The sequence below is a fragment of the Podarcis melisellensis genome (genome assembly GCF_964234715.1).
Source record: "Podarcis melisellensis genome assembly, chromosome: 4".
In the NCBI taxonomy this organism is placed as follows: Eukaryota; Metazoa; Chordata; class Lepidosauria; order Squamata; family Lacertidae; genus Podarcis; species Podarcis melisellensis.
Genome location: NC_138531.1, coordinates 77,231,724 through 77,253,896, shown reverse-complemented (window position 1 = coordinate 77,253,896; position 22,173 = coordinate 77,231,724). Strand labels below are relative to the sequence as shown.

Sequence of the window (22,173 nt, the reverse complement as noted above, 5' to 3'; positions counted from 1 at the left end):
TCTGGTGCCTAGGAATGTGAAACATTTCTCAAGTATTAGGGGCTCTGGTTTTTTATTTTTTATTTTAAATCAAGTTGTCTTCTCTGAATGATTTACTGCACATTAGGCACACTCGTTTTTATGGTCTACTCTACAATATTTGAGTGATGTGGCTAATGGACTTCCATAGTGCCCAGTGGTATTTTTCCAGAAAAAGAGGTGCCAGAACTCACCATGAACACCTCCCTTGTTCTCTTAGAATGGCAATGGCGTCCACCAGAGAGATGCAGGAACTGAGTTTCGGTGAGTTCTGGCTGAGAAAAAGCCCTGATAGTTCCATCAGTAAACTGTTGGGGTTTTATTTTGTCATAATAAGGCTTGTGATTTTAAAATTTCCATGGAAATAATGACACAGAACAAGCAGTTTTGAAATTACATAAATATGTGCCACAGTTGTCTTAGTTCTCTTTGAGTGTGTGTCAGCCCCCATCATCCAGCTCTGCCTCCTACGATTTCTGGTTCTTTTTGTGAAATTGTACCAACAAAAAATACAGTTATGTCTCTTGACCAATTCCAAATGGGAACACAAAACCTGACAGATGAAAAGTAATTTATAGAAATAATGTCTGATAGGAAATGGCACTCGTGGAACACTAGGACAGCAATTTATCTAAGCTGAATGGAAAGCATCAGCCTGAGCCATAGAAACTATGAATGAGCATGACCCCAATTGTGTGGGGGAAAACCTGACAGCATTTGCAAATATGACTAATAATGGCACACACAAGAATTTGGATTTAGTGATTTTACAGGACGCCTCAGAACAGTACTAAGAGCACCAACAGCATTAAATATATTATTATATTGCAATAATATGTTTATTTAAAGGTAAAGGAACCCCTGACCATTAGGTCCAGTTGCAGATGACTCTGGGGTTGCAGCGCACATCTCACTTTATTGGCCGAGGGAGCCGGCGTACAGCTTCCGGGTCATGTGGCCAGCATGACTAAACCGCTTCTGGCGAACCAGAGCAGCACATGGAAACACCGTTTACCTTCCCGCCAAAGCGGTACCTATTTATCTATTTGCACTTTGACGTGCTTTCAAACTGCTAGGAGGACAGGAGCAGGGACCGAGCAACGGGAGCTCACCCCATCAAGGGGATTCGAACCGCCGACCTTCTGATCGGCAAGCCCTAAGCTCTGTGGTTTAGACCACAGCGCCATCCACATCCATATATATGTTTATTTACTCAGAAGCAAATCTCACTGAGTCCAAAAGGTCTTACTTTCAAATAAATGTGTATAGGATTGCACTGTCTAATTTGCTTATGGCAGTTAAAAAAATAAGCAGCAGCCAAGCAAATTTTAAAATACTTAATTCTGTTTTCTTTCTTGCTGAGATTTGGAAGCTCTGACCACAGCTCAGTTACTCCTGATTTACCTGAATAAGAAAATAACAGTTGTTTCCCTTAGCTTTGTATAAAATTGTCTCAAGCTAATACTCTTTATTTCCTAGGTTTGCCAAAGTATGAGTACCAAACCTCTGGTTGCCAACCTGGTGCCCATGAGATCAGTGGTGCCCTTGAATTCCACTGGTGCCCACAAAGCCTCTAAGTACATAGAGCCAAAGGAGAAAGCTGGAAGAGCAGTTTTTTTCTTTTCAAGACCCCCTGAGCAGTGATTGGGAAAGTGATTGAGTTAGGCAGAGATGGAAGTGACCTGGGAGACTGTTTGTGGAACAGAGTAGCCAGAGGGAGAAAGTAGGATGCCACAGGATTCGGAGGGAGAGAAGGTGATATACAAGGCATGCACATACACACGTAAATTGAATCCCATAAAACTGAACCTCTTGAAATTGCATTATTTAAAATGGGTCCTCTCCCGCCAACCTCAAATCACAGAACTGTAAAAATCACAGATCCAGAGCTTTCCAGATGCCTGCAGATGAGTTGTGCAATTTGTTGATGGTTTGGTTGTCGTCCCACGTAAAAATCATTACCAGGTGTGCTTTCGACTGATGTTTTTGTGGTGCTGTCAAGTAGAACACCTATGATTCTGCCCACCTCTGTGCAGTCTACTAATATAAGCTTTTATTTGACAGCAGTTTTAGGATGTATAATCATGCAAATTCCAGAGGATCTGTTGTAATTCTACTAGATTCCACTTTTACACAAACCTCAAAGAAAAGCAAAGTGTGCGTGCTTTCTTGATGTCTCTCATGGGTGTGTAATGAGGAGGAGATGGGGGCCATGGCATTCTTTCAATATATTATTATTATTATTATTATTATTATTATTATTATTATTATTATTATTAATTTATATACAGTACTGCCCTATAAAATATATGATACAGTGGTACCTTGGGTTAAGTACTTAATTCGTTCTGGAGGTCTGTTCTTAACCTGAAACTGTTCTTAACCTGAAGCACCACTTTAGCTAATGGGGCCTCCTGCTGCTGCCATGCCACCAGAGCACAATTTCTGTTCTCATCCTGAAGCAAAGTTCTTAACCCAAGGTACTATATCCGGGTTAGCGGAGTCTGTAACCCGAAGCGTCTGTAACCTGAAGCGTATGTAACCTGAGGTACCACTGTATATATCAACATATAATCAAAATATATAATAATATATAATCAGAAATATAAAATTCCAGATATTCACACAGGCCCCAAAAGGGTGGAAACCCCTGGAACTCATAGGCTTCCCCGTGGCATGGTTATCTTGTTTGCAATAGCTGCCATCCCTAGGAATATCAACCTTGCAAAAAAGGGTTACCCAAACAGATTCAGGAAGTCTTTAGCCTGCTTTCAAATGCACCACTTCAATCACTTAAAACGTGTATAATCCCACAAAACAATTGAGATGGCCTGTGCAGTGCCTGCCTAGAATAGAAACCCTGATGAAAAGCACAGAAGGTCGTTCAGCTTTGCTATAGAAGTTCTAAAGCTGTGTTTGTCTGCATTGCAGAGTGCTATAAAAACCACTCACTCGCTCAGTTGCTTCTCCCAGGAGCAAAAGGTACCAGTTCATTTTGGCAATCCTTGCTCCGTCTGAAAAGCGTTGGAGGCAATTTAAAAACAATTTCCGAGGGAACATTAGATTCCCACCCCAACCCCCAAGTCTGTCCTACGTGAATTAAAAACATGAACCATTCATTTTATTTAAATGGATCTAGCGCAGCTTAGAATGATGTTTGTAAAGCAAATTTAGAGCACTTTGCAAACAAATGATTCGGCATCTCAATTTTTTTTATTTTGCTTTATATGTTGCTAGGTACAATGCAATCCTGAGGCAGGCTTATTGCTGTAGATTTGAAAGATTGGCTTGTATACAAGTCCCTCTCTTTGCACAGATGTGTACCAGGTAGCGTTATAAGACCATTGTTGTCACACTCTTTTGATGCATGGTCAAATAAAGAAGCACCTATCAGACTTAATGGCTGTTTGCAGTGCATAGGAAATCAAATGGTGGTTGGTGTCTAGTTGTTCCTTCATAACAATGCCCCTATCTGCCCCCACCTGACATCATATATGACACCAGGTGTTAGACAGCTGGGTGTATTTTGTGGGCAACAGTCTGACAGGTCCAATTGGAACCCCTGCCAGGCCTAATTAAACCAGTCCCCAACCCCTGGTTTATGTATATGGAGAATCTGAAAGATAAGGGTTCCTAGTCCTTCCTCTGGCTTTGGGGTCATAGTGTTTCTTTCAGCACTGAATCAAGATCTGATCTGTAAAATGAAAACACTTGCATGACTTTGGCTGCATAGCCATCTACCAGCTTAAGATGCAGCTTGGTCGTTCTTTTTCTAAATTTGGATAGAGGCTGGTTTGGGGAGAAATGTGTCAAAATGCAGTATTTAATAAGAAATGACAGAATGATGGCTAACTTTGTGCGTACACTGCTTCCCAAACCAGGGCTTGGAGAGCACGGTGTTATGTACTGAAGTTCTCACCCTGGGCCAGCAGAGGGATACTGTAGATAGTTATGCAAATAAGGGATCGAAAGTGACGTTCAGTAATTGCATAGTTTTAGAAAATTGTTACAGTTACGTTGTACTGGAGCTCTATATAAGCAGGCTGACTGAACCCTTTAGTTCAGTTCAGTTCTGGCCTGTGAATAAACAAGAGCTGTTTGAAGAATTGCTGTGTCGTCTGATATGTTCACCCACAACTTAACACACGGGATGCAGAGTAAAGAGGAGTGCATGTCCTCATGACACAAAATTCTTTTTGGAAAGGGATAGAGGACTTGTAGGGCAAACAGAGCCTTCCATGCCTCTCTGACATACCCCCAAAGTTAAGAACGGATGCTACGAAGCAAAAAGGCTGTTCTAGGGCTAACGTGTTGCACAGTCATCAGCACCCACAGCAGTCTCTGTCCGAGAAAACTTTTGCGTATTTAATGGAGTTTGTGAATCTGATTATATCTCACCAGTTCCAGTTGGGTGCTCCATTCTAGTTGGAAGCAGGCAAGGAAGGGTAGTTGAGCTGTTTGTATTTTAATTATCTCACCCCTCCCCAATGATATTCTTGCTTTTCCCATTACCTACATATTGCTCATATGATAATGTATCCCAATATATATTTATTTTGATGCTAGGCTTCAGAGTCATGAGATACACCTATAACATTAAGAAGAAGAGAACCTGGATAATTAGATGTGCCTTTGGGTCACTTGATAACATCTGTAACTGAAAACTTGTGCAGATGTTATGCTGTAATGTGCTCATCACACACATGCACCCTGCAAATAAAACATATTATACACAAGCAAAAACAGAACACACACACAAAAAAATTAAGAAAAATAGGGCATATGGCAGATCATTACGTTATTCCTTCCAAAAAATGGATGAATAAAGCCTATTGTTTCTTTTTTAAGACATGGAAAGTAAATCAGGTGTTCACCTGTTAACACAACAAACCATTAGCATTGGCCTTAGCAATTTCAGCCTGCTAAAGTTGTCATCAAGTTCCTGGATGCTATCCAACAGTACTCTGGCTTGCTCTTTACAGGGCAAAGGTGTCACGATGTAGCTAGTGTATAAGGAGAGACGTGTAAAGAAATGAGACAACATACCTGTCTATGAGTGCTTTTCCTGACATAAAATACAATAACAGACTCTCCAGAAATAACACAGAAATGGTTCCTTATACCAAGTCAGTATTGGTCCATCTAGCAGAGTTTTGTCTGCAATGACTGGCAGTTTTTAAAAAATAAATATTCCTTTATTTACAAGTATACAGGCAGTGTTTAAGGGCAGGGGGCAACGAGTCACTACTACCCCACATCAACATAAGAATCAGGAGAACTACATCCTGTATAAAAATAATTCTCCCTAAATCCATTACATTTCAAGGCATTTAGAAAGAGGGCTAACTCTGGGATGCAGGAACTATTAAAATGCCCTTTTATAAAACATTTACAAAGAGATCAGATGAAGATGAATAATAGATACGCTAATAAGTGGCCAAATCAATGGTTAAATATAGTCAAGGACCAGCAAATGAACTGGCTGATTATGAGTCAAAGAGGAGAGCAGCCAGGATTATTCCCCCACCCACCTCACTCCACGTGAGCAAAGGAGAGAGCAGGAATGATGTGCAAACACCTTTAGGATCCCTTTTGCAAACTAGCCTTTTGTCTCTTTCTGACAGCATATTTCTGACAGCCTTACACTTTAGTCTCAATCAGTGCCAAATGAACAATGGAGAGCCTTACACTTTAGTCTCATAATCTCAGTGCTATATGAAGACGCCTGTCAAGAGTATCCTGTATCACAGCACTGAAAACAGCTGCAGAGGTACAGTTCAGTGGTGCTACACTTTTGCATTGCAGCTTTCTGCAGAACAAATGACATGTTGAACAGTACATGACTGTCTGCAATGAATACGGCTGCCAAGGAGAGCTCTTGTGTTTTTAAGAACTTCCTGGCTTGAAGAAATTAAGCAGGTGACGATTTTCCTTGTCTGTTCACCAGGAAATGCTCCTCACTTACCACATTTCTGCAATACAGACGGCAGTAAACGCATGGGAGGGGGGGGAGATCTTCCTGAAAATAAATGCAACCCCATGGGTGCATGGAGTCCATCGTATTCAACATCTTGTTACCTCCATTTTTCCAGGAAAGAAAGGATGCTTAACTTCTACCACAGCTTCCTTGGCAGCTTGCCTCATAAAGGAAAAAGCTTGTCCATAGTTTTGAAGTCATAGAATTTTAGAGCTGGAAGGGACAACAAGGGTCATCTAGTCCAACCCCCAGCAATAATATTTTGCCCAATGTGGGGCTAAAACCTGCAACCCTGAGATTAAGAGTTCTCCAATGATTGTTCCAGGGTGCAGGTGGTACTGTGGTCTAAACCACTGAGCCTCTTGGGCTTGCCGATCAGAAGGTCGGCGGTTCGAATCCCCATGATGGGGTGAGCTCCCGTTGCTCAGTCCCTGCTCCTGCCAACCTAGCAGTTTGAAAACACGTCAAAGTGCAAGTAGATAAATAGGTACCACTCCGGCGGGAAGGTAAACGGTGTTTCCGTGCGCTGCTCTGGTTTCGCCAGAAGCGGCTTAGTCATGCTGGCCACATGACCCGGAAAAACTCAGCTCCCTTGGCCAGTAAAGTGAGATGAGTGCCGCATCCCCAGAGTCGTTCGTGACTGGACTTAACTGTCAGGGGTCCTTTACCTTTTTAAAATGATTGTTCCCAGAAAGCTGAAGACAGATAATGTTTTCAGCACCCATGGGATACTTGTGGCCCTCCAGATATTGCTGGACTGCTTATGAGTTGGAAGGGACCCTGTGGATTATCTAATCCAACCCCCCTGCAATGCAGAAATATGCAGCTTTACAGGGACCAAACCTGTGGGGACCTTGGCATTATCAGCACCATGTTCTAACCAACTGAACTGACACCTTATCATCTTCCTGCTCTGGCTGGGTCTGATGGCAGCCACAAGCTCCTCACCCCTGATTTTCAAAGTTACTTCCCGCTAACAACTGGTGTGTGTGTGTGTGTAGCAGCCAAATTGAGAAATAAATAGTCTGGTACAACTGCTGGTTGAGACAATAAAGCAACTTTATTACTTAAAACAAAAACTGTTCTGAGTACAAGCTGACATGCGGCCATCATGGAGTCATGAGGTTAACAAAAGGAATATCTAACACTGACTGACTGGAAGAGGAGGAGGATGGAAGCAAAACTTGCATTTGGGGAGGTGGGGAACCCAATCCAACAAAGGTAGTTTCTTAAGAAGGAACCAGCAGGGAAGAATAAAGCGTTTTCCTGTCTATTTCTGTCTATTGCCCCTAACTGGTTCAGGCAACTTATTGCAAGCATTGTTGCTTTACTCCCAACAACCAGTTCAGAGGCTAGAATTTCTATGCTACTGTACTTTGGTAGCCAGATGATACACATAAAGAAGGGAAGTGAGCACTGGTGGTGTGGGAATAAAAGGTCAGCTGCTCCTTTAAACAAATATGCAAATGTTGGTAGCGGTACTGGAGCAGGGGAGATACACTATGTCCAGTGAAATACATCTTTTAAAAGAAATGAATAGCAAGGAGATCTTTAAACGGCAGGATATTATCTGGGGAACTGGTTTGCACTTTCTTCTTTATTTTTACAGCACAGTCATGTGTTTATGTGTGTACAGTGGTACCTCGGGTTACAGACGCTTCAGGTTACAGACTCCGCTAACCCAGAAATAGTACCTCGGGTTAAGAACTTTGCTTCAGGATGAGAACAGAAATTGTGAGGTGGCGGCACAGCAGCAGCAGGAGGCCCCATTAGTTAAAGTGGTGCTTCAGGTTAAGAACAGTTTCAGGTTAAGAACGGACCTCCGAAACGAATTAAGTATGTAAGCAGAGGTACTGTATCTAGAAATAATGATCCATCTTTTTTTTTTTTAATCAGATATTTCTCTGAGAAAAATGACACAGCCTGTTATGTTCTCTTGTACGTTCCTGTCCTTCTGCTGCACTCAACTGCTCACTCTTCACTTCGCTTCATTTCAATTCCCGATTTCTCTTGACAGCTTCTCTAGATTATGACCTTGGCTGCAGTACAAGGCACTGCCCTCTAGTTTGTCCTTTTGATTAAGACAAGTGGCTTGAGCCGAGCTGGAGTTTGGAAGACACCCGGCAGTTACACATGCGAGAGGCAACCTTGCACTACTGTGCTTCTGACCATCTCCAACATGCAACAGCGCCATCTGCATTATGTTCTACATTTGTTGTTCTCTGGGGAATGTCAAAGAAAGACATTGCAAGGCTGAGCCAAAACCACTCGTTCATTTTCAGGAAACGGTTTGCAAGCTGCAAAAGGCAGCGCAACTTTAAGAACTTTATGCCCAAGTTTGCCTCTTTTCTCCTCATTCATTTTTCCATGTGTGTTATTTTTTTTTATAGAGATTTTAAGCCTGAAGGCTGGGACACAGGTGGCGCTGTGGGTTAAAGCCTCAGCGCCTAGGACTTGCTGATCGAAAGGTCGGCGGTTCGAATCCCTGCGGCGGGGTGCGCTCCCGCTGCTCGGTCCCAGCGCCTGCCAACCTAGCAGTTCGAAAGCACCTCCGGGTGCAAGTAGATAAATAGGGACCGCTTACCAGCGGGAAGGTAAACGGCGTTTCCGTGTGCAGCTCTGGCTCGCCAGAGCAGCGATGTCACGCTGGCCATGTGACCCGGAAGTGTCTCCGGACAGCGCTGGCCCCTGGCCTCTTAAGTGAGATGGGCGCACTACCCCAGAGTCTGTCAAGACTGGCCCGTACGGGCAGGGGTACCTTTACCTTTACCTTTAAGCCTGAAGGCAGGCACTGTCTCACTACTAATGCTTTTAAATAACCTTATTAACATTTTCTTTTGGTTTCCTTTCAGTTCCCGCGCCCCAGTGATAAACACTTCTAGCAGTTCTATGGCTAGTTTTGCTTTCAACAAGAGTGTGGCATCCCTAAATACTTGTATAACAGTATCTTTTGCATGTGCCTATCATAATTTATGTCCTCCTTCTAAAAATTATCTCTGAAAGAAAAACTTGCTGTTCCAATTGTTTGGGGCAAATGGTAGTTGGTCATCTTCTAAAGATGCACTGAGGCTGTCTTTTTGGGTGGTCAATCAAAGCCATTACCAGTTCTGGGCCTAATTGAGGGAGTAAAGTAAGGTGTTGAACCTAGGGGAGAGCCATAGCTGTCAATGTTTCCCTTTTTTAAAGGGAAATTCCCTTATTCCGAATAGGATTCCTCGCAAGAAAAGGGAAAAGTTGACAGCTATGGGGAGAGCCCAGAGAGGATAAGACACACTATGCATGCAGAAAATCCAAGATTTAATCCTTTGCATCTCCAGTAAAAAAATAAAATAAACAGGTAGTAGGTAATGGGGAAGACCTTTACCTTCTCTTGAGCTCCTGGATACTTTTGAAAGCAATTCATGTTCTCTATAGATCTTCCTCTACCCACCCACCCCCATATAAATCTCTCTCCAATTTATTGCAAGGTACAGATTGTGTGGATTATGTAGAAAAAATGGGTACTCAGTCTCCATTGATTTCAAATCAAAAAGTTGTGTATATGCAATCTGTATTGGCTTCCTGGTGTCACTTGATAACTGCTAGTATCAGCAGTAGTGACTTCTGGCAGAAGTCCTGGTGGTTTTTTCCTAAGCATTCCTTTATTCTGACAACATCTTGTGATTATGTGGGACGCTGCTTACCTCCCCCCCCCCACCATTTATTCAAGTTGGCACCCATGCTCTGGACCTCATGTGTAGAAGGCACACAAAGAAGGGCCTCAAATGATTACTGCAGAGTGCAAGTCAGTTTCTATGGGGAGAGGCAGTCCTTGAGGTACTGTGGTCCTGAGCCGTTTAAGGCTTTATACGTCAAAAACTGCATTTGGAATTGCACCCAGAAACTAATTGGTAGCCAGTGCAGTTGGGCCAGGATCTGTGTAATATACTCAAACTGTCTTGCCCCAGTGAGCAACCTGGTCACTGAATTCTGCACCAGCTGAAGTTTCCGAACCATCTTCAGAGGCAGCCCTAGGTATAACGCAACATGCATTTGATTGACAGGAAGTTGTGCAGCATCTGCACAAACAAATCTGAATGAGAGCTAAATAACAAGAAGACATCAAATACAAGCTCCATGCAAGCTTTGTACAAACAAATCAGGAAGAATGCTTAATAAACAGGCCATATGGAGAGGCCAGGAATGAAAAACAGCTGTGCCAGTTGTCAAAATCCCTAGATGAAACCCTTTAGCACTGTGCAACACTAAAGGCCAGATTCAACTATCCGGTTCCCAAAAGCATAACTGTGCTTTCCCCCTTCTCCTGCAAATCTGCTCTGGAGGGTCTGGAAAAGTCCGAAACAGAAAATGGGGGAGGAAAGTGGAGATTGCTTGCCCAATGGAATGATCTTATTAGTACTATGCTGAATTCCACCCTAAAAAGTGGAACTTTTCAATTATTATTTTTTTGCATATCACAGTTAATATATATTTTTAAAAACCACATCACCTGGTTGATATAGGATTAGAAGATAGTTCTTTAAAAATAAATCAAGGTTTTACTAAAGTTGATGGAAGAGAACAAAACCAAACCTACCAAAATTGAAAAATGCTTTCTCTATTAAGGCTGAGGTTCCAAGCTTCTGAGCACTTTTCAAAATCTAAGAAACTGTTGTATGTACTCAAAATACTGTAATATTGCAGGAAAAAACTAGCAATCTGCAGACCTCCTCCCCTGCCCGAAAGCACAGTAAAAAACCCAAACTTCTCCCCAAACTAGCAACCCACTCTCAAACAGCCTCCCCCCAAAAGCCAAAAACACCTTTTAAACAAAACAGTTGCAAGGAATAGAGAACTTTGGCAGGTGTCATAGACAGTCACTTACAGACACACACACTGTTACGACCATATTCATGGAAGACAATCTTACTTGGCTACAAGTGATTGCTGAGGAGGAGGAGAAGGAGGAAGAGGAAGAGGAAGAGGAAGAAGGTGCCCAAGAGTGCTGTGTTGGAGATCCTAGTATTAGCGCATAAAAAAAAACCCTATTCTACAACTGATGCCACAAAGATAACTAGTAAGAATAAAGTCACGTGCAATTAATTGCCAAGATGGAAAAGGATCAACACAAGATGTCTGAGATCATCAAGAAGAACTTAAGTCTTCCTGGCAAAAAACAGAATTTTTCCTTTCATGCAGAAAACAGGAGATGCTATGTGGAAAAGACTGTTTCAGCTTCTATATAGAACACTAACGTCCTTAGGGTCCTTTGTTCTAATAACAAGAGTTAAATAAATAAAGTCAGAGGAAATGAAAAGAGAGAGCATCTGAGAAAACCAAGTTACTGTAAAAGTAAATACAAATAAAATGCCAAGAAGTTGTGGGACGGGGGGAGGGGGAGTCAGGATTATACTTGTAGTTCCCACGCCAAATCTTCCAACATCAACACTGTGGTTTGGCTGGACATTATCAGGAATGACTTGCCACGCACATTTACATGTCATGACTCACACAAATGCTCCACTTCCGAACCATACTTCCTTTGGCTCCCTAGCCCAGCTGTGTTTTCAATTTGAATTAGTAATGATATCATGCATCTTCAGTTCAGGCTACAGACAATGGTACCCAAGCCTCTGATTAAAGCAACTATGAAGCTGCTTTGTTTTTGTTTCTTAAAAACTGACTTTTATGTCATTAGGATACTTGGCTAAACACAAGTTGAAAATGTTGGCATGATATGTTTTCCAGCCAACCTATTCGGTGTGTTTCTAAGTTTGTACAGAGCACCCTGGTGCAAATGTCTGGTATCAAAAGCGGCTTGCTTAAGTCCTATGCAGACTGGTCTTACAATCTCCTTTTCCCTTCCTCCCCCACAACAAACACTCTGTGAGTTGAGTGAGGCTGAGATACTTCAAAGAAGTGTGACTAGCCCAAGGTCACCCAGCAGCTGCATGTGGAGGAGCGGGGAAGCGAACCCGGTTCACCAGATTACGAGTCCACTGCTCTTAACCACTACACCACACTGGCTCTCATGGAGAGGCAACAAGATGCTTCTTTGCCATTACCAACACTCAGGACAAGTGCCAGTCCATCATCATCCCCAAGTTTGGAAGCAGTGGCACTGGAGGGGGAAAGAGAGACATTCCAGGATTAAATCAGAAGCTGAGATGGCTTTCATGATTCTGTCCCTAGAAAACTGGGATGCTTGGAGGGTATGCTGTCCATTCTACTAGCTGCTTTGGGCCAGACTTTAGGAGGCTCCACACTACTGAGAAAAGCTTTGCCAGACAGCACAGTGAGGATGCAACAGTCAGCAAAGCTTTGCTACCTTCACTGCCACTAGGTAGACTCGGTGTTTGACTGCATTTGTTTTTTTTTATATAAATATTTATTAGAATTTTTGAATAAAAGAATACAGTAATAATAAACATTATTGCTTTGTTTTGACAAAGTTTCATGATATCCTTGAACTTCCTCACGTTTCCCGCTCCCACTTACATCATTAATAAATTTTTGTCCAGCAAATTATCATCTTATTTCCAAATCTGTAACCACTTACTTAAATACAATAAAATAATTCTCCTGCAAATTTGTTTCTCTTAATCTCTCTTATCACCAATTCCTGATCTATTTTAGTGATGGCCAATTATTTATAACCAAGCATCCTTCTTAACATTCCACTAAATCACAATATTTCTGTAAATAAATCTTGAATTTCTTCCAATCTTCTTCAATCCTTTCTTCTCCCAGGTCTCGGATTCTGCCAGTCATCTCCGCCAGTTGCATATAGTCCATCAGTTGCATCTGCCATTCTTCCAGTGTGGGTAGATCTTGAGTTTTCCAGTTCTTAGCGAGTAGTATCCTTGCTGCTGTTGTTGCATACATGAAAAATGTTCTATCTTTCTTTAACACCTTCTGGTTGACAATGCCCAGAAGAAAGGCCTCTGGTTTCTTAGTAAAGGTATACTTAAATACCTTTTTCAGCTCATTATATATCGTTTCCCAGAAGGCCTTCAATTTAGGGCAGGTCCACCAGAGGTGGAAGAATGTTCCTTCATTTTCTTTACATTTCCAGCATTTGTTGTCAGACGAATGGTATATTTTGGCAAGTTTAACTGGGGTCATGTACCATCTGTATATCATTTTCATTACATTTTCTTTCAAAGCATTACATGCAGTAAAATTCAACCCAGTGGTCCACAACCTTTCCCAGTCCTCAAACATAATGTTATGCCCAATATCCTGTGCCCATTTTATCATAGCCGACTTAACCATTTCATCTTGTGTATTCCATTTCAACAGCAAGTTATACATTCTTGAAAGTACCTTAGTCTTAGGTTCTAACAGTTCTGTTTCCAACTTCGATTTCTCCACCTGGAATCCTAACTTTTTGTCACTTTTAAAAATTTCCTTAATCTGAGCGTAGTGTAACCAGTCTCGCACTTTATCCTTCATTTTCTCCATACTCTGCAATTTCCAATTATCTCCGTCTTTTTCTAACAGTTCCCAATATTTTGGCTAGTAGGCTTCCATATTGGGTCTTTTCCAAGCCTTAGCTTCCAAAGGTGAAAGCCACCTTGGAGTTTTATTTTCCAATAAGTCTTTGTATTTTGTCCAGACATTAAACACTGCTTTTCTGACAATATGGTTCTTAAAGGCCTTGTTGATCTTAGCTTTGTCATACCACAAATATGCATGCCAACCAAAAGCATTGTTATAACCTTCCAAATCTAACACATCAGTGTCTTCGAGAAGTAGCCAATCTTTTAGCCAGCAGAAAGCTGCGGCTTCATAGTACAACCTTAAGTCTGGCAGGGCAAAGCCCCCTCTTTCCTTTGCATCTGTTAATATCTTAAACTTGATTCTGGGCTTTTTGCCCTGCCAGACAAATTTGGAAATATCTCTCTGCCACTTCCGGAAACACTCCGTTTTGTCCACAATTTGCAATGTTTGAAACAAGAACAACATCTTTGGCAGCACATTCATCTTAATCGCAGCAATTCGGCTTAACAAAGAAAGCTTCAGTTTTGCCCAACTTTCCAAGTCTCTCTTAATTTCAGACCAACATTTTTCATAATTATCCTTAAATAGACTCAGATTTTTGGCTGTTATATTAACCCCTAGGTACTTTACCTTTTTCACCAATGATAATTCTGTTTCTCTCTGAAACCGTTCTGACTCTGTATCTGTCATATTTTCCCCCAACACCTTCGTTTTTTGTTTATTTAACTTAAATCCTGCGACCTGTCCAAAATCATGTATCAGTTGTAATACTCTTTTTGTACTAGATTCTGGCTCCTGCAATGTCAAAACTAGGTCATCTGCAAAAGCTTTAAGTTTATATTGTTTTGCTCCGACCTGAATCCCCTGCACCAGCCGGTCACCTCTAATCAAGTTCAGGAGCACCTCAGGTGTTTGACTGCATTTGACTGGATTTTTCCTACACTCCACGTTCGAGCCTTCTCCCAGCTTGCTTCCTCACCCTAAGCTCTGGAATATACCAGAGCTGTGTTGATATCCAGTTGCTTCTTTCTGCACTAGCTAGGAAGTGGCCCAGTACCACTCACTCTGAATTTGGCCTGCTAAATACTCCTCTCAGCATGAAAGCTCATTTGATACTGGGAGAGGCAACAGCCAGGTCAGAGAATCAGCACTGTGTTTCTGGTGAACACATCTGGGGACTGTGCCAGGCCAAAAGTAGCGCATGAAGCACTGTGGTTTTTAATGGCCTAGCTGGCATCCCTCCCAAGTGTGAAATTAAAGACCTTACGGAGTACAGTCGCTTAGAGAAAGATGGCAGCTGCTAATGGCGCCATGCCCTGTATCTATGTGGCACCAGTGTTGTGGAATACCCTCCTGGCTGAAATATGAAAGGTCCCATCAGTTTTGGCATTCCTCCAGCTCTTGAAGACACACCTGTCGGCCTTGAACTTGCACCTGTGATCTAATTGTTTTAATTGTTTCATTGATCTAATTGTTTTAACGAGCTTGTTTTATTGCATTTTTACATGATGAATGTTTCAAAGTTTCGATGCAACTGTTTCATTGTGTTTTAACTCTGTATGAACTTTATGATTGATTTTATACTTGTAAACTGTTTAGAAGCCATTTTGTCATGTAAGTAGTAAATAATAAGAAAGTGGTACCTTGGGTTACAGATGCTTCAGGTTACAGACTCCGCTAACCCAGAAATAGTACCTCGGGTTAAGAACTTTGCTTCAGAATGAGAACAGAAATCGGGTGGCAGCAGTGCAAGGCCCCATTAGCTAAAGTGGTGCTTCAGGTTAAGAACAGTTTCAGGTTAAGAATGGACCTCCAGAATGAATTAAGTTCTTAACCTGAGGTACCACTGTAGTAGCAAAAATATTAATAATAATATTAATAATAATTCAAAGTGGAATCTATGACTGGATGCATGCACAACACATACTTGTCATAACTCAAAGATGAAGGCTTGCTAATTGAAGTTTAATTGAGCCTAAGAACTGACCTAAGGCTCCTAAGCTATTTTTTGAACTTGGGGCAGAATGGGTGGCTGCTTTGAGGGAACCCTTTGCAAAAATCAAAAGAAAATTTAGATCAGGGAAGTATGGACTGATGTGCTCACAATGTACAGGTGAGGCTGTCAGTTTTATTAAAATAATTAGCACTAGTCCACGAAGGATTGCAGGTGAATATGAAAGATGTTCTTATATTTTATAGCCAATGTTTTTCAGCATACAGTTCTTCACAAGTGCAGAGCAAAAGAGATATTTGCCCTTGAGCCTAAAACTGACATAAAATATTTACAAAGCTCACATAGCAACTTATAAGGCTCAGTTAGTGTATGGATTTGGAATTTCCCTGATAAAATGAGGCTCTGGGAAGTGTTTATTGCACTATTTATAAGTAGCATTGCAAGTGAAATCCTTATGCTGATCCCGCTCACAGAGTCAAAGAAAATGCCACCTACTTTAAATAAATAGGGCCTTTACTGTAAATCCTCTCAGGCAACTGTCTTCTTTCCTTTTACCTGCCAGTAAACTTCTTTGTTATTGCTCTGTTATGATCTCTTTCCCTTAAGGGCCATGCAAAGAAGTGCTAAATCATTCCTCTCTCAAAGTACATTGAGCACCTCTCTTTATTGCCAGCAAGTTAAAAATAAAATTCCAGTGTAAGCAGAATTATTCTGTACGTAGATAACGCGACAATTTAAACCATGCTGAAACACATAATTCTTGAGCTCTGAGTATAGCCTATTTCCCCTTATTCCCCCCCCCCGATTTTATTGTCGATTTTTGTGAATTGTGGATTGCTGCCTTCATCAGCATACTCCTCTCTCTCCCCCCGCCCCCACTATGTAAAGAATATAGAGCCAGTGCAGAAGAATGGCTGAAAACCTGAGGTATGAACGCCTTTGGTTTAAATCCTGTCACTACTCATTTATATGATCCTGGCAGCCAGGATGCTAAATGGTAAATTTTGAAAAAGGAAAAAAAATCCCTTGCTCAAAACAGCAGTTTATCAAATTATGGGAATTCGTAACCAAGTATAATTTGGACGCTGTGGGTAAGACAAAAGACAACAAAGAATCCATCAATCTGAGCAAAAATGGGACCCACTCAAGGCTTTCAGGAACAAAGGCAAATATATTTATGGATCTGATTTAATTAATTATAGTTTCTTTGTTTCATATTGTAGGTATAAATGTAGGGTAGTCTGCTGGGGATTTCTTCTTCCTTTTCTGTTCTATTGTTAGGTTTTCTTTTGTATCTGTGAATGTTTTGGACCTTTTCCCCTAAACAAATAAATGAAAATATTTCCACTTCTGTAAACTTGATAGATGGCAAACCACTGTCTTTGGCCTAAGCCCACAATTGCAATATGAAGGTAAAAATAGTAACCTGCCTACAGGGTTGATGTAAGGATTCCTGAGATAACGTAAGTAAAGAGCTCTGAACATTCCAAAAGTGATGCATAAACAATGGTGATTTTTGGCTGCAGAAATGAGTGAATTCTAGCTGAATTTGTGCTTACCACACTTCAGAACCCTAAATCCTTTAAAATCAACAATATGTTACTGGTGGGGGGTGGGATAGATTCTCCTTCCAGTTAGTGGATCTGTGGCTTGCATTCCCGAAAGCTCACTGGATTTGCTGAAAAACAGGAGGGCACAAGGCCTATATATTGTAAAGCAAATCTGAGTCCCCTAACCCCATGTTTTTCCTACTGTGCTAATCTGATGGGTAGTATTGCAGATGGCGATTGGCAGTCAGGAAGGGTGCTTAATCCTTCCCACCTATTCTCCCTTCCAAATACATCCACCTGCCGCAGCACTCATGTTTATTGGCATGCACTTGAGCAATACATGCCTGCTGGTACGTGTGGTTCTGTTGAACACTGCAGCTGGTTGGGAAAGAATGTTTCATAAGGGCTGTAATGAATGATACATAAGGGCTGTAAATGCTACCCATTCCTTCCCTGAATTTTTCAGCTTCTGATTACAGCATCTGTAATTTCTCAGCCTGCGACCTGGTGGGAAACATCAGCAGCCTCTTTCTGGCAAGCGACTAAACCTTTGCAATTCCATGTAAGGCAAAAGCTGCAGTGGCAGCCACCCAAGCAGAAGGTAGAGCTTCTGTAAGGGATCTCAGATGCTGCTAGTGAACTCGGGTGATTGAGAGCCTGTTTGGAAACTGAGGCCAGGCTACTGAAAAATAACGTGGTGCCTTCTCCATACTTGGGGCACTTCCCATTGAATTAAAAGAAAAAAGTAGAAATGATTCCACCAAAGTTCCTCAATTAGGACTGAGTGTTCTCAGAGTGCTCTCCAAGAACTACAAGCTGGTGTTTGTTTGTTTGTTTGTTTGTGTGTGTGTGTTGGCCTGAACTGATCCCTAACAGCCGATATTGTCCTGGAGAAGGCATGGCGGGCTGGCATCCTGAAGAGCACTTCTCTTTGTAGAGGGCATACCTTGTAAGCCAAGGGTTTCAAACTTGTTTCCTGAAAGGTACACCTAGCTAACACTTCACCGTACTTCCTGGTCAATATTTGACTTTCAAATGCTCCAAAATGTCATTTTGTCACAGATAAAAGTACTTGCGCGTTCAAAATTTAAGGGAAGAACTGTAGCTCAGGGGTGGAGCATCTGCCTTGTGAGCAGGTCCCAGGTTCAATCTCCAGCAACTCCAGGTACAGTTGGGAGTGTCACTTGCCTGAAACCCCGGAGAGCTGCTCCCAGTCAGTGCAGACAGTACTGAGGTGGGTGGAATGATGGTCTGACTCAGTGCAAGACAGTGTCCAAATTACTAAATTTGGACGGTGGAATAAATAGCATTTGACCGACAGCTTGGTTTTTAGAAAGGTTGCTTGTATGAATTAGAGGAGAGGTAGGGAACCTGTGATGATCTGCCCCGGCCAGCATTGAAAATTATCAGGGACTGCTAGATTTCGGATCCAGCAACATTTGGAAGGCTACAGGTTTCCTAATTCTGAATTAAAAAGAAACGAAAGCTGTCACAGGATTTATGTGGATGTTTCACATAATATGTGAGGTGACTGGGAAGAAATATGTACAGGCATCCACACACACTTTCACAGGGGGAGCACCCTTTAAACGCCCTCCCTGCTGCTCTCTCTCCAATCCAGAACAAAACTACTGTTTCCAAAAATATCTACAACTCAAACTGGAACTCTGGGGCCAGCAGAAGGCTGGAGGACACGCAGGAAAGCAGCAGGGGCTGCTGCACTACCCTGAACACCAGCTGTTAGGCAGGGAGGCTAAGCAGCCTAAACAAAGCCCCACTGGGTCTCTGGTCTCTTTGGGGCTTCCTCTGCCCTCAGTGATGTCAGGCTCGGGGGGAAAGTCCCCACACGAGCCATGATGACTCTCCAGCTCTCTCACATTATTTCCAGGTTTGAATCAAATTTTCTTCCTCTTTCCCAGCGAAGTCGTGCATGAGTCAATCACATGGAAGTTGGGGGGGGGGGGTAACCTGTAATTCTATCACAAATAATTTCCTATGGAATGCTACATTTCCCTTCATTAGCATCACCTGCATGTATTCATTCCTTTCCCTCTTTCTTGCCTCCCCCTCCCCCTCTCACATCTGCACATTTGGAAAGCAGCAGAGTTGTTGCAAGGTTCAGTAAGACAATAAACCCTAGTTTCACTTATTCACTGTAAGGGATATCAAGTATCCATTTTTGTAACCCTGAGAAGCAAACTCCAATTTTGCAGGTTGGTATTCAAGTGGGAAATGTAAACTTGGAATTACCTATCAAACTCCACATGCCCAATAGAAGTAGTTTAGCATTCTTATGAAGCTGCTGAAATCACAGGAGAAGCAAATAGATAGTCACTGATAGAAAAAGTATCCTCACCCTAAATATATAATGAAGAATGAATATATTGCAGTCTCAACAGATGGGTAATCAGTATAACCAAATGCACGTGTCCCAGAAGCATCATTTGTGATTTACTGTGAGAGAACACAGAGCCCTTGCTTCCTCAAGAGGATTGTGGGGGGTGGGGTGGGGGGTTATAAAAGGAAACATTATTTTAGATTAATCATCTACAAAGATACTACCTTGCATTACAGAAAGATGCATTAAGCAGAAAGGGACCCTATTTACGTAATTGTCAGAAAATTTCCCCACCAAGAAGTGGACTTGTGGCTTTATACTCTGTTGCTGGCTCAGTAGGTTTCCAGCTGTGAGATAAGTGGTCCAGGGAGGCAGCCTTTCCTTATGAACTACCTCCTCTGTTCTCCCATAGCTGATAAAACCGTGGGATTAAGCAAGCCACCACTGCCAATTCCAGCTTTTGGGGGGCCCTTGGGCAAGGGGCCCTCAGCGGACCTCACTACATCCACTTGCTCTTCCACTGCCTATAGACCCCAAATCTCACTACTGCCCAGAGATAAAGTGTGAGAAATTGCAGTCAAACGTAACTGTGCATGAGGGAGTTAGGACAATAGAGCTGGATTCCTAGACTCAGCTACGTCATGCCTCCCCTTCTCCAATGAGAGAGGAAGTGAAGTCTTCTCTTCCTGTTCTCACTCTTTCCATGCCATGTAACCTACCAGGGAGGATGTGCCTAAGCAAGCTTCAAGCTTAGAGCATGTGTCTGGAGCTATCTTTCTGTATTTTCTACCAAAGAGTATTCATTCTGCCTGTGTTCTCCTTGCTGCTGCTTGGATAAATGCATGAACTGACCTTTGAATCTGTAAGTAGCGCATTTTAAACGTACTGAACAATATATGGTCTGCTCATTTCAAGAGGGGTAGAAAAGAAGGGAGCATTGTATGCAGATTAATGGCATAAAAGTGTCTAACAACATATATGCCTAATCCTATAATGCTGCCTGACTTTTGAGAGTTTAAACTCTGCTACTGGGGGCTTTCCTGCTGGAGAGTGAGTTTAGCCCTGCTTTTTGGATCCAGGTACTCAGTCAGTTCCTACACAAGAAACGAGACAAACATGAGTTGCAAAGGGCTTCCACGAATCTAAAATCATACTTATTCCCTCCATTAACATTTGTTCCTGTCTAGTTCTATAACCCTCTGAATTGTGTATTAAATTAAGGAGAACAGAAATGGCTTTCATTATACTAAAGAATGGAGCTTAATGGGGTCTAGTTATTAAAATGGCATTCACTAATTGGAAATTTGGCACAAAAACAGAGCTTGGAATAAGGCTCAATAGTCCATATATTTTACCGGGCTGCTTCAAACTACTGCTGAACTGCAGAAAAGGAGACACCACTAAATTTTATAAATGTAGAGCTTGCACTATATGATGTGAAACAGAAAATGTATTATGTTCAGTGCTGTGAAACAATGAAACTTAGGTCTGCATAACAGTGCAGTGGTACCTCGGGTTACATACGCTTCAGGTTACATACGCTTCAGGTTACACACTCCGCTAACCCAGAAGTAGTACCTCGGGTTAAGAACTTTGCTTCAGGATGAGAACAGAAATCGTGCTCCGGCGGCGCGGCAGCAGCAGGAGGCCCTATTAGCTAAAGTGGTGCTTCAGGTTAAGAACAGTTTCAGGTTAGAAACGGACCTCCGGAACGAATTAAGTACTTAACCCGAGGTACCACTGTCCTTTATTTATCTTTAATTATATCCTGCCCTTTAATTCCTCAAAATGAACTCAAGATAGAAAACAACATGCAATATTAAAAAGCAATATATGTTGCATCTGCCTTATTAACAGCAGCAACCCTAAAACACCAATGTTACGAATTAAGTACTTAACCTGAGGTACCACTGTACTTGAAATTTTCCATATAAAATGCTTATTAATGTGTACGGAGGGAAACCACTTATAAAATAATCCCGATAATAATTTGATTGCTCGCTAGGAGTCTGTCTAGTCACAGGCCTTCTCAATGGATTTTGGACTTAGCCAAGACAGCCTTAAAACAGAAAACTGTCCTTTGTAAAGTAGCACACACAACCATCCTAGTTAGACACCTCTCATCCAATCTAATAAGCCTGCTTTGTATTTATAACGGTATATAACAGCCTTCTGAAGTAGCATACCCGTCAACATTTATCTGATGAAAATAGGGATGCCCCATTCCACTCAGGGTGGCTTCTGACATATATGAAAACGTAATTAAACATTAAAAAACTTCCTTATACAGGGCTGCCTTCAGACAGCTCAGGGGTCGGATAACTCCATACCCTCCAACATTTCTCCAATGAAAATAGGGATGTCCTAAGGAAAGCGGAACATTCCGGGATCAAATTAGAAACTGGGACGGCTTCTCTAAATCAGGGACTGCCCCTGGAAAATAGGGACACTTGGAGGGTCTGAAGTAGGTTAGCTTGGAAGATAAAAGTCCTGGTCAGGCATTCAACTCATGAGGGGAAGTAGGGATGAGCATTCCAGCCCCATCACAACTTCTGCTGTTTTCTGTCACAAGGCAACAATCTGAAGTGGGGTCGCTTGTATACATGTGGATGTTGTCTGAACATTTTAGAACCTTACATAATCCATTCCAAAATAGTGAGGCTCTGCAGAAGGCTTTGACTCAGGTGAAATAATTTTGCCTCTGATGGAGCAGACAGAGCTGGCACACTCATCACCACCACTACCCCCCATACCTTAACATCTGAAGAGAGCTAGGTTAGGTTAGGTACTCCCCTACCCAACAGTCTTAACCATTATATTACAGTGGCTCAACACACTTCCTTTCAGAATTTAC

The 22,173-nt window shown here is 42.0% G+C and overlaps 1 protein-coding gene across 1 annotated transcript in view; it reads right to left on the bottom strand.

Moving 5' to 3' along the window:
- STARD13 (StAR related lipid transfer domain containing 13) overlaps positions 1–22,173 on the bottom strand; it is a 208,462-nt gene that overhangs the window by 150,734 nt on the left and 35,555 nt on the right. The gene's annotated exons all lie outside the window — the stretch shown is intronic.